We start from the raw sequence: 10,226 nt of genomic DNA on the forward strand, positions 1-10,226 counted from the left end.
TGCTGAGGAGTGCTTTACTTCCAATTACGTGGTCAATTTTGGAGTAAGTACGAAGTGGTGCTGAGAAGAATGTATATTCTGTTGATTTGGGGTGGAGAGTTCTATAGATGTCTATTAGGTCTGCTTGCTGCAGAGATGAGTTCAATTCCTGGATATCCTTGTTAACTTTCTGTCTCGTTGATCTATCTAATGTTGACAGTGGAGTGTTGAAGTCTCCCATTATTATTGTATGGGAGTCTAAGTCTCTTTGTAAGTCTCTACTTAGTTCATTTTCTGCTGCTATAACAGAATACCACAGACTAGGTAACTTATATATATATATATAAAAATTAGTTTATTTGGCTCATGATTCTGGAGGCTGGGAAGTTCAAGAGCATAGGACCAACAGCAGCTCAGCATTTGGTGAAGGCCTTCTTGCTGCTTCATAACATTGTGGAAGGGCAACAGAGTGCACATAAGACGAACAAGAGAGGAAAAGGGGGCAGAACTCCTGCAATAACTAACTCACTTTTTTTGATAACGGCATTAATCCATTCATGAGGGTGGCATCCCATAATCTAATCACCTCTTTAAGGTCCTGCTTCTCAACACTGTTACATGGCAATTAAATTTCAACATGAGTTTTGGCAGGACGTTGAAACCATAGAAATATTCAAAAGTATTAAATTATGCAATAATATTCTGTTTATGAAAATTAAAGACTTTTCACACATTTATAAAAACTTTCTCACCATAAATACATATATGTATATTTAAAATATAAACCTTGAAATATAAATATTTTCCATCTACCTTGTACTGGTTAACTTGCTGAATAAAATATTACCCCAAAACTCAGTGACTTAAAACAATAGCCTTTTATTATTGCTTATGTTTCTACAAGTCCACCAGAGGTCTGCCGACAACTAATCTAGGTGGACTCTGAGGGCAGCTCTGCTCCATGTGTCTCTTATTCTCCTCCTGTGATTAGTGGGTTGCTTGAGCAGGTTCTTCTCATGGTGATGGCAGATGTGTAGCTGGAAACACTGGAGGCTTCTTAAGACCTAGGCTGAGAACTGGTATACTGTCATTTCCATCATCTTTCACTGTCCCAAGCAAGTTACATGGTCAAGTATCAAGTCAAGGGGCAGGGAAGTATATTCCATCCATTATGAGGCCATGGCAAAGATGTATATGGTGGCACAGGTGAAAAATCAAGGCTATTAACAGAATTTACTTCATACCTGCAGCAAGAATCTGCAGTGGCTTACAACAAAAGGTATAGAGAGGGTCTATTACTAAAAAGTTGGTCTAAAATTTACCATTTACAGTACCACACCAGGTCAAAGGAAACTGTTGTCATCAGGCCTGGTTATGACTTGTGAGATTCCTGATAGTCAAGGCAAAAGGGAAAGGAAAGTAAGATATCTGAGAAAAGGAAGAGTAGCAATTTGTGATGAAAATTAAATACACACATATATATTTAACTCAGCAATATATTTACTGTAGATGTATATATTCACATACATTTCACATAGTTAGAAAATGGACTGTTAGCATATTACAAGATAAATTCTTAATCTAATAATCTCATACACAACTATCATTCATGCTCTCTCTTTCAAATATTGTTCTTACTTTTTACAAAAAAAAAAAAATTGAGATCTGAGACTTTTTCTCCTTTTACTCAGAGTTATCTCTGTTTGTAGGGTCATTTAATTATAAAGAACAGACCATCCCTTTTACCTCTGAAGAGTGCCCTGTTTTTCAGCCAAGAGAGACCAGACAAAGATAACCAGGCAGATTTTTTTTTCACCCCTAGTGTCTGACTGGATGACAAAGAAGTCTGGTACTTTAGCCAAGTTGTCTACCAACATTTCCTATTCTTCCCTTGCTATTAGTTGCCTGGTCACAAGAAGAAAAGCAAAACAAAACAGTCTTCATCAACTTATGGACATCTTACTTTCCCACTTAATAAATATTTGGGTCTATCTGTTGCCTCACATCCCGTGTGAGCTGGTATAAGAACCAGTCTGACTATTTTGTATAGAAACAAACACTTAGATATGTGCCTTTGGGCAAATATCTGCAACACTGGTAATACCTTGCATATGTATACTTTTTTCACTTTCTCAGACAAGTGGCAATATGGTAAGATTGAAAGGTTTGGGTCTGTAACAGCCTCCAGTGTTATCCTATTTACTTACTCTGTGTGAAACAGAAACATCAGTTAATATATTAGAATATATTAGAATCTCAGTTTTTTCACTGGTAAAAGTGACGACAATTATATCTACTTTTAAGTATGGTTGAAAGGATTAACACTGAGAGAGAGTGTGTGTGTTTGGCAGGGTGGTAGCACATATTAAGTATTATTCAACAAATGTTAGACTCCTTTCCTGTACGAAGTCAGGACGACTATCCTTATTCATTAATGAAACACAAGCTAAGAACTTGTGACATATCAAAAAGAGTAAATGAAACAAAGAAGAAAACTGAACTATAAAATTAGAAGTAAGTTTCCAGGGGTCACACAAGAGAAAGACCTTAAGACTAGAAACCGTATTTCCTGGTTCTCAATCCATTGTCTATTCTATTGCTATACTTTGGATTCATTCATTCATTCATTCATTCACTCATCCATTTCTCCATTAATCATTTGCACTCATTCTATTCAAGGGCTTCTTATATAGCTGTATATGTTGTACATGTCATAACAGCTGTGTGACCTGGCCTCTTCCAAATTTCATAAACCACAGCCTTCCAATGCTTACTATAGCATTGTTCTTATTCTAGCTACCCTGTGCATTTTTCAGTTTGTTTGTATTGAAATTGTGTACCATATCATTAGTCTTAGTAATAAGTTCAAATGAAGAGTGACAAGTGAGACTTTGTATCTTCCCTCTCATCCAGGTATTCTCACTTTGCCTCCTCAGAAGTTCATTTAAATAAAAGTAATCAATGTATCCATGTTGGCACTTGGGGATAGCCCAGCCTGAAAAACTTCTATAAAATGTGTCCCTTGTGCTACAGTTAGCTAAAGCATCATTAAACAGAGGAACAAATTCTATGCAGCAGGTTTGTGATAATAGCATTGAGTTCCTTCTCATTGAGGAGGAAGGCCTTAGCCAGGGACAATTTCAATTTTGGTCTGGTCTCAACTGCTCATTCTTCCAAATTATTAAGATTAGTTTCTGAGTCTTTCCCCCATTATGGACCTAAAACAGCTTTGCTCTGGGATACTGATTATTTGCAATGGGAGGTCTCTATACTATTTTTATGAAACTGTTTTTCACGGTTTACTTCAAATATTGAGGTATATTAGTCTGTTCTTACCCTGCTATAAATAAATACCTGAGAGTGGGTGATTTATAAAGAAAAGAGGTTTAGGGCTGGGCGCAGTGGCTCACGCCTGTAATCCCAGCACTTTGGGAGGCCGAGGTGGGCAGATCACGAGGTCAGGAGATCGAGACCATTCTGGCTAACACAGTGAAACCCCGTCTCTAATAAAAATACAAAAAAAAAATTAGCCGGGCGTGATGGCAGGTGCCTGTAGTCCCAGCTACTCAGGAGGCTGAGGCGGGAGAATGGCGTGAACCCAGGAGGCAGAGCTTGCAATAAGCTGAGATAGTACCACTGCATTCCAGCCTGGGCGACAGAGTGAAACTCCGTCAAAAAAAAAAAAAAGAAAAAAAAAAAAGAGGTTTAATTGGCTCGTGGTTCCGCGTACTGCACAGAAAGCATGTTGTTGGCTTCTGCTGGGCTTCGGGGGAGTCTCAGGAAACTTACAATTATGGTGGAAGGCGGAGTGGGAGTGAGCACCTCATATGGCCAGAGCAGGAAGAAGTGGAGGGAGATGCCACATACTTTTAGGCAACCAGACTCATGAGAACTCACTACCACAAGAACAGCACCAAGGGGAAAATCCCCCCCCATGATCCAATCACCTCCTACTAGGCCTCATCTCCAACACTGGGGTTTATAATTCAACATGAGATTGGGGCAGAGAGACAGACCTAAACCATATCATGAGGATTCTTTAAAGAATTGATAAGGAAGTTTTGCTTGGTCTCCAGATACTAACAAATGACAGGTAAAAAGTTACTAAATTGCAAGTCTTGTTTTTTATTTCTGCTTATAGGACCCAACAGATTTTTGGTGGTCTGTGTACTCAGGCCAGCTGCCTCTTTATTTTTCATTTAAAGCTTAGTATGTATCTTTTTGTCTGTCTTTTAAAAATACATATGTTATTTCTTCCATTGTATGGCAGGAGGAAATATTTTAGAAGGCCTTGAGTTAGGAAGGGTAAATTTCTGGATGGAGTCCAAGATTACAGCAGCCTTCTCCACTGGGGAGAAACCTAGACAACATTAAATTTCCCATGTAGCATCATTAAACATTCTCTTTGTTGCCCTAGTTTATGATTTTATTGTTTAACCAGTTCACACTGACAGTCTTGTGGGCTACAGTTCTGTTTGACTGTCGAGTACATACTATTTCCATTATATTACATTCCAATATGTTCTAAAGGAACATGATATATGTGTGCATGGAGGAAACGTAAGTGACACCAAGTGGGCAACTATATTTCTCCTTGAATCTGACTTAATTTTAAGGATTGACTTTTTCCCCTCCTGGTAGCAAATTGTCATTAATTGTTCACCTTCACTTTGATATCCTATATTTTGTACCTCTTCAAATTTTACAAGATTTTAAAACCCTGGTTCCTCCATTCCAGCTAATGGGAATTATTTTGCTTTTTTGCTATTTTGAAATTTCACAGGCTTTGAAGTTGATGTATTTTTATATTACTTTGTTCAGAAAAGTAGCTAACACCATTTAATAACTACCGTACACTTGGCTAGCTTCTTGCTTGCTTCTTTGTTTCAGAGAAATCAATAGTTTCTTTTCATTAAATTGTTAATAAGCATACAGATTAATAATGACTTTCTTGAGGGCAGAAATTAGGACTTTCATTTTATTGAATCCTCAGGATATAACCCAAAAACTGGCCACAGAGTTAATGTTTTATAAATATATGTTGCTTATTCTCATCTTAAGTAGAAAAAAACCCATCAAATAATAGACATAAAGCATAAAAATTAATGAAAGTGTAAAAACTACACAGGTGAGTGATATGGTCAGGCTTTGTTTCCCCACCCAAATCTCATCTTGAATTGTAATTCCCATAATCCCCATGTGTCAAGGGAGAGACCGGGCGGAGGTAACTGAATCATGGGAGTGGTTTCCCCAACTGAATCATGGGAGTGGTTTCCCCAGTGCTGTTCTTGTTGATAGTGAGTTCCCAAGAGATCTTTTACACTTCTCTCTGCACTTCTCCTTCCTGCCATCTTGTGAAGAAGGTGCCTTACTTCCCCTTTGCCTTCTGTCATGATTGTAAGTCTCCTGAGGACTCCTCGGCCATGTGGAACTGTGAGTCAATTAAACCTCTTTATAAATTACCCAGTCTCAGGCAGTTTTTTATAACAGTATGAAAATGGAATAATACAGTGGGTAAGAACATGGATTTTGGAGCCACACAGCTCCAAGTCCAAATCCTGGATATGCTACTGGATAATGATGTAATCTGGATAAGTTAATGATTTCTCTGTCTTTGTGTCCTTATCTGTAAAATGCAGATAATATCTGTCTTATAAAATTTTAATGAAAACTGAATAAGATAGTGCATGTAAGCACAATAATTAGCTCATAGTTAACACTCAATAAATAGTATATATCATGTTAATTATTAGCAGTAATATCAATATTAGTATTAATAGTATTAATATCAATATTGAAATAGTGATCCTTTTTGGTATCAGATCCTAATTCTGACATTTACTAGGGTTTTTCTCCAAGTTTTATTGAGTTATAATTTACAAATTTAAATATATGTGTATTTAAGATGTACAACACAGCGTTTTGATATAACTATACTTTGTGTAATAATTTCCACAATCAAGTTAATTAACATATGTAATCTCATATAATTATTATACTATTTTCTTTTTTTGTGGTAAGAACACTTAAGATCTACTTTCTTAGCAAATTTCAAGTACGTAATGCGTGATTATTAACAATAATCACCATGCTGTACAATAGATCTTCAAGCTTATTATTTGTAAGCTGAAAGCTATTTGTTCTGTGGCCTGTGTCAGGTAAGGTCTTTTGAGAAGCTAATGCCAAGACAGGATTAGATGTGCAAGAGGCTTGTTGTGGAAAGTGGTTATGAAGGACAAAGATGGATGGAAGAAGAGAAGGCAGGTGATGCCATTCTGGCACCTGTGAAAGGGGAGTGGGAAGGAAGGAGGCTGTTGTAGGAGCTGCAGTTCTGAGTACTGTCCTAAGAAATTCCTAGCTAGGCCAATGCAGGGTCTCAGAGCAGATTTATAGGATTCCTGCATTGAGCAGGAGTGGACTAACTATGGAGCCACTGCTGTATTCTGTCATGTCCTGGAGGCATGGCCTTAGCATGAGTGCCAAGATCTGAAGATGCAGCCACATTTTCACCTATGCTGCCAGCAGCAGCTTTTCCTGAATGGAGATCTGAGTAGTGCACCTTCATGCCCACCCCTTGGTCTTAAGGTCTATTTTTCCACTTGTTAGAGTCTCTGTTTGTCATCAGTGGCATAAGCAATGCACACACTCCATTGAGGTACTGTACGATTTCACTTGGATGATTTACCTGAAGTACCTGGAACATAGTCAAGTGTTCAGAAAATGTTCATTCCTTTCCTTTCCCCCCAGTTTTCCCTTCTATTTTTAACTTCCCATCCCATAAAGGTAGATACCCAATCTTTTCTGAATACTTTTAGTGTCAAGATTCCAGCAAATAGCTCAACATGGAAAAATCCTCACTTTTGTCTCATCTTGTAATCTTGGGTAAGATGTACTGACTGAAGTTGAATTACCCAGTTAATGGCTTTGGCCCTCTTGTTCCTTTATCTATGCAGACAGCCTTGGAAAGAGAAAAAAAAAAAACCAGAAAAATGAAAAGTAATTCATTTTTGGCATTAGATTTTTTTCTTGAGGGAATAAAACTTGTGTCTTAGTGAGATTAAATCATTTATGGAAACACTATGTCTTGAATGCTTTGTCCTATTCAAGTCGTGGGGGCACATTCACAAAATAGAACTGTTTAGATCAGAGAAGATGAGTTAAGTGGGGAAGACTGGTATCTTGATCATATCAGGGTTCTCTGACACAAACCCTTCTGAATTCCAGCCAAATAATAGAGCACACAAAACTAGGGCAGAGGTTGAAATAATTACATATTACACAGAAAAATGGAAAAATATAAAACGTAATTAATGGGATTAGAATTCTACAAAATATTACATAAACTATGGCAAGCAGATGATATATAAATACACATAGTTTTTAAATGATTCTTTCTATACACATTCTTTTAAAGTTGCTCTTGGGAGAAGCACACACTTTGCTTTTTGCTTCTGCCTTGACTGTAACACATCACAAAAGTGTTGTTAGTTTCAAAACACTTTCATGGAGAAGCTTTCCCAGCTCCAAACACAATCAGTTTAAATTCATTATTTTCCAGATTGCATAATATTGTGTGGTTGTCTTTGGGTGCCTTAACATATAAGCAATATTTTAAAATATATATTATTCTCTGCAGAAAATTTCTCAATAAAGCACCTTTGATTCCATGGTTGGCTTAACAAGGTTAATCCTGTCTGTATCTGTTCATTTTGGATATTTGAATTGAATTTTGTTGAGATTCTTTCTATGAGAGGGAAGAGAGAGAACACTCAGGTTTTTGTGATGGCATTTGAAGCTCTTCATGATCAGATTTCCTACTAAAGAACTTCAAGAATTCCTCACTGCTTGTAGGAAAAAAAGGCAGATCATTTGGCCTAGATGTCATTTCTAAATAATTGCATATTTAAAGTTACTAAAAATACAAAGAATAATAAAATGAGCACCCATATATCCAAAACCCAGCCTTGTCAAATCTGAACATTTTGCTATTTCAGATTTTTGCTATGATTGAATAATTTTTATTCTAAAATGAGTCTGAAAATTAGAGCTAGAGTTGTAGGCTCCTGCAATATCCTTCATCTCATCCAATTCCCACTCTTCCAAGAAGTAACCAATGTCCTAATTTGATGTGCATCATTCATGCAAGTGTTTTTGTCCTTCTATTATATATGCAATACAGTATGTCTAAAAATAATTCATGACATTTACTAGGTTTTAAAATGTACGTAAAAGTTATATTCTGTATATCCAACTGAAATATACTTTTGTGTGTGGCGTAGGAGTGCGGATACACTTTTTTTTCTTTTTACAAATGAATAATGTTACTACTCTTCATCATGTATAGTTTAAAATCGTTCCTACCTCATTTTGTATATTTGTTTAGGTGTTTTTGTTTTTTTCAATTTCTCTTTGAATCAGTTGTGCTAAGTTACATTTTTCTAGAAAATGGCCCATTTCTTTTACATTTTCAAACTTGTTAACAAAGTTTTCCAGAGATTAGCTTTAATATTTTTCATTTTCTATTATTTTTATAACATGTCCACTTTTCAAACTTTTAAGGCTTACGATTAACTTTGCTGTCTGCTTTGTTTCCTAACTTCTCCAGAGGTTGTTCTATTATATTAAATTAATTTTTATAATGAAACACAGCTTTTGATTTTAATAATTCTCTCTATTATAGCTTTGTTTTCTATTTAATTTCTATTTTTATACTTCTTATTTCTTCATTTGGGTGTTCTTTAGGTCTACACTTCAAAAATGTTTCCAATTTGTTAAATTTTAAGCCTAGCATTTTAATTTTCATGTCTTTTGTTTATAATACAGCAATGTCAAGTTACAATTTTTTCTCCAGTTACTGCTTTAATCAATTTCTACTTGTTTTGACATTATCATTCACAGAGTTTATATTCTTGGGTGGAGTGGTAAAAGGCGATGAACAAAAATAATTAATAAGTGGTAAAATATATCTTATAGGTGATAAATACCATAAAATACGTTCAAGGTAAGGGAATGAGGAATTCTGGGGGTAGAGATGGGATTTTTTGCTATTTTAAATAGAATTATTAGGCAAGACCTTACTCACAAGATGATATTTGTATAAAAACTTGAAAGAAGCACCCTTGCCAATATCTAGGGGAAAAGCATTTAAACAGAGGGAACTGAAATTTCAAAAACTCTGAGGTAGAAGCAAGGTTAAAGTATTTTTTTCTTGAGTTTCCATTTCTTTATATATTAAACTAAAGTTTGGCCTGCAGAGTTTCCTGACTTTCAGACTTTGGACATTTGCAAATAACCTTCCTGTTATTTACCTTATTCACATACCACCCAAAGAGTGTATAATGTGTTGCCAAAAAATGCAGAGAGATGGAGTAGAGGTACTACTTATGTTAGCTTCAACCTAAGCAGGAACTTGTTTTTTGAATACTTATTAAGATAAATTTATAAATTTAATAATAATTAAATTGTCTGTATGAAAACTAAAATCATTCAGTATTACCAGTAAAATGAGGGATGCATTTAGGAAAATAGACTTAAATTAGAAAACTTAAACTCTTGTTTAGTTCTATCTATTTCCATATGTTTGTAAATTGACTACTGAATGAACATAGATAATTCTATAATTTTCCATAGATATAATTTTTCTGATTCTCCTTCAAAATCTAAAATACCCTAAGTGTGATAAAAAAATGTTGTTGGTCATCAGTATGATGGTCCCTGACTTACTTATGACTTACTTATGATTCAACTTAACAACTTTTCAACTTTACAATGATGTGAAATTTTCACAATCTCAATTTAATGTACAGTATTTAATAAATTACATGAGATATTCAATACTTTGTTATAAAATAGACTTTGTGTTAGATGGTTTTGCCCAACTGTAACGTAAGGCTTATGTAAGTGTTCTGAGCACATTCCAGTAGGTTAGGCTAAGCTATGATGTTCAGTCAATTAGGTGCATTAAATGCATTTTTAACACATAATGTTTTCAACCTATGATGGGTTTATTGGGAGGTAATTCCACTGTTAAGTTGAGGATCATCTGTATGCTGTTTTTAACTTTTATTTTAAATTCAGGGGTACATGTGCCAGTTTGTTAAAGTATTTGAGGCAGCAAGGAAGTAGGTATGGCTGGAGCAAAAAAAGTAATTATTATAGTTGTCATCTTTCACGTGTTAACTCTTCCTGCCATTTCTGTTTATCTTATCATTTTAAATTCCATCTTCCATGTCTCCTAAATTTCTTAA

The 10,226-nt window shown here is 35.4% G+C and overlaps 1 long non-coding RNA gene across 1 annotated transcript; it reads right to left on the reverse strand.

Annotated features, from left to right (window-relative positions):
• Nucleotides 1-842: 842 nt before the first annotated feature.
• Nucleotides 843-6,937, reverse strand: LOC126932911 (uncharacterized). Its single transcript, XR_007718379.1, has 2 exons — nt 6,891-6,937; nt 843-1,369 (listed from the first exon to the last, which is right to left on the reverse strand). It is a non-coding gene; the product is annotated as an uncharacterized LOC126932911 (long non-coding RNA).
• Between the last annotated feature and the right edge of the window lie 3,289 nt (nt 6,938-10,226).

This window comes from Macaca thibetana, chromosome 1 (assembly GCF_024542745.1).
Source record: "Macaca thibetana thibetana isolate TM-01 chromosome 1, ASM2454274v1, whole genome shotgun sequence".
NCBI lineage: Eukaryota > Metazoa > Chordata > Mammalia > Primates > Cercopithecidae > Macaca > Macaca thibetana.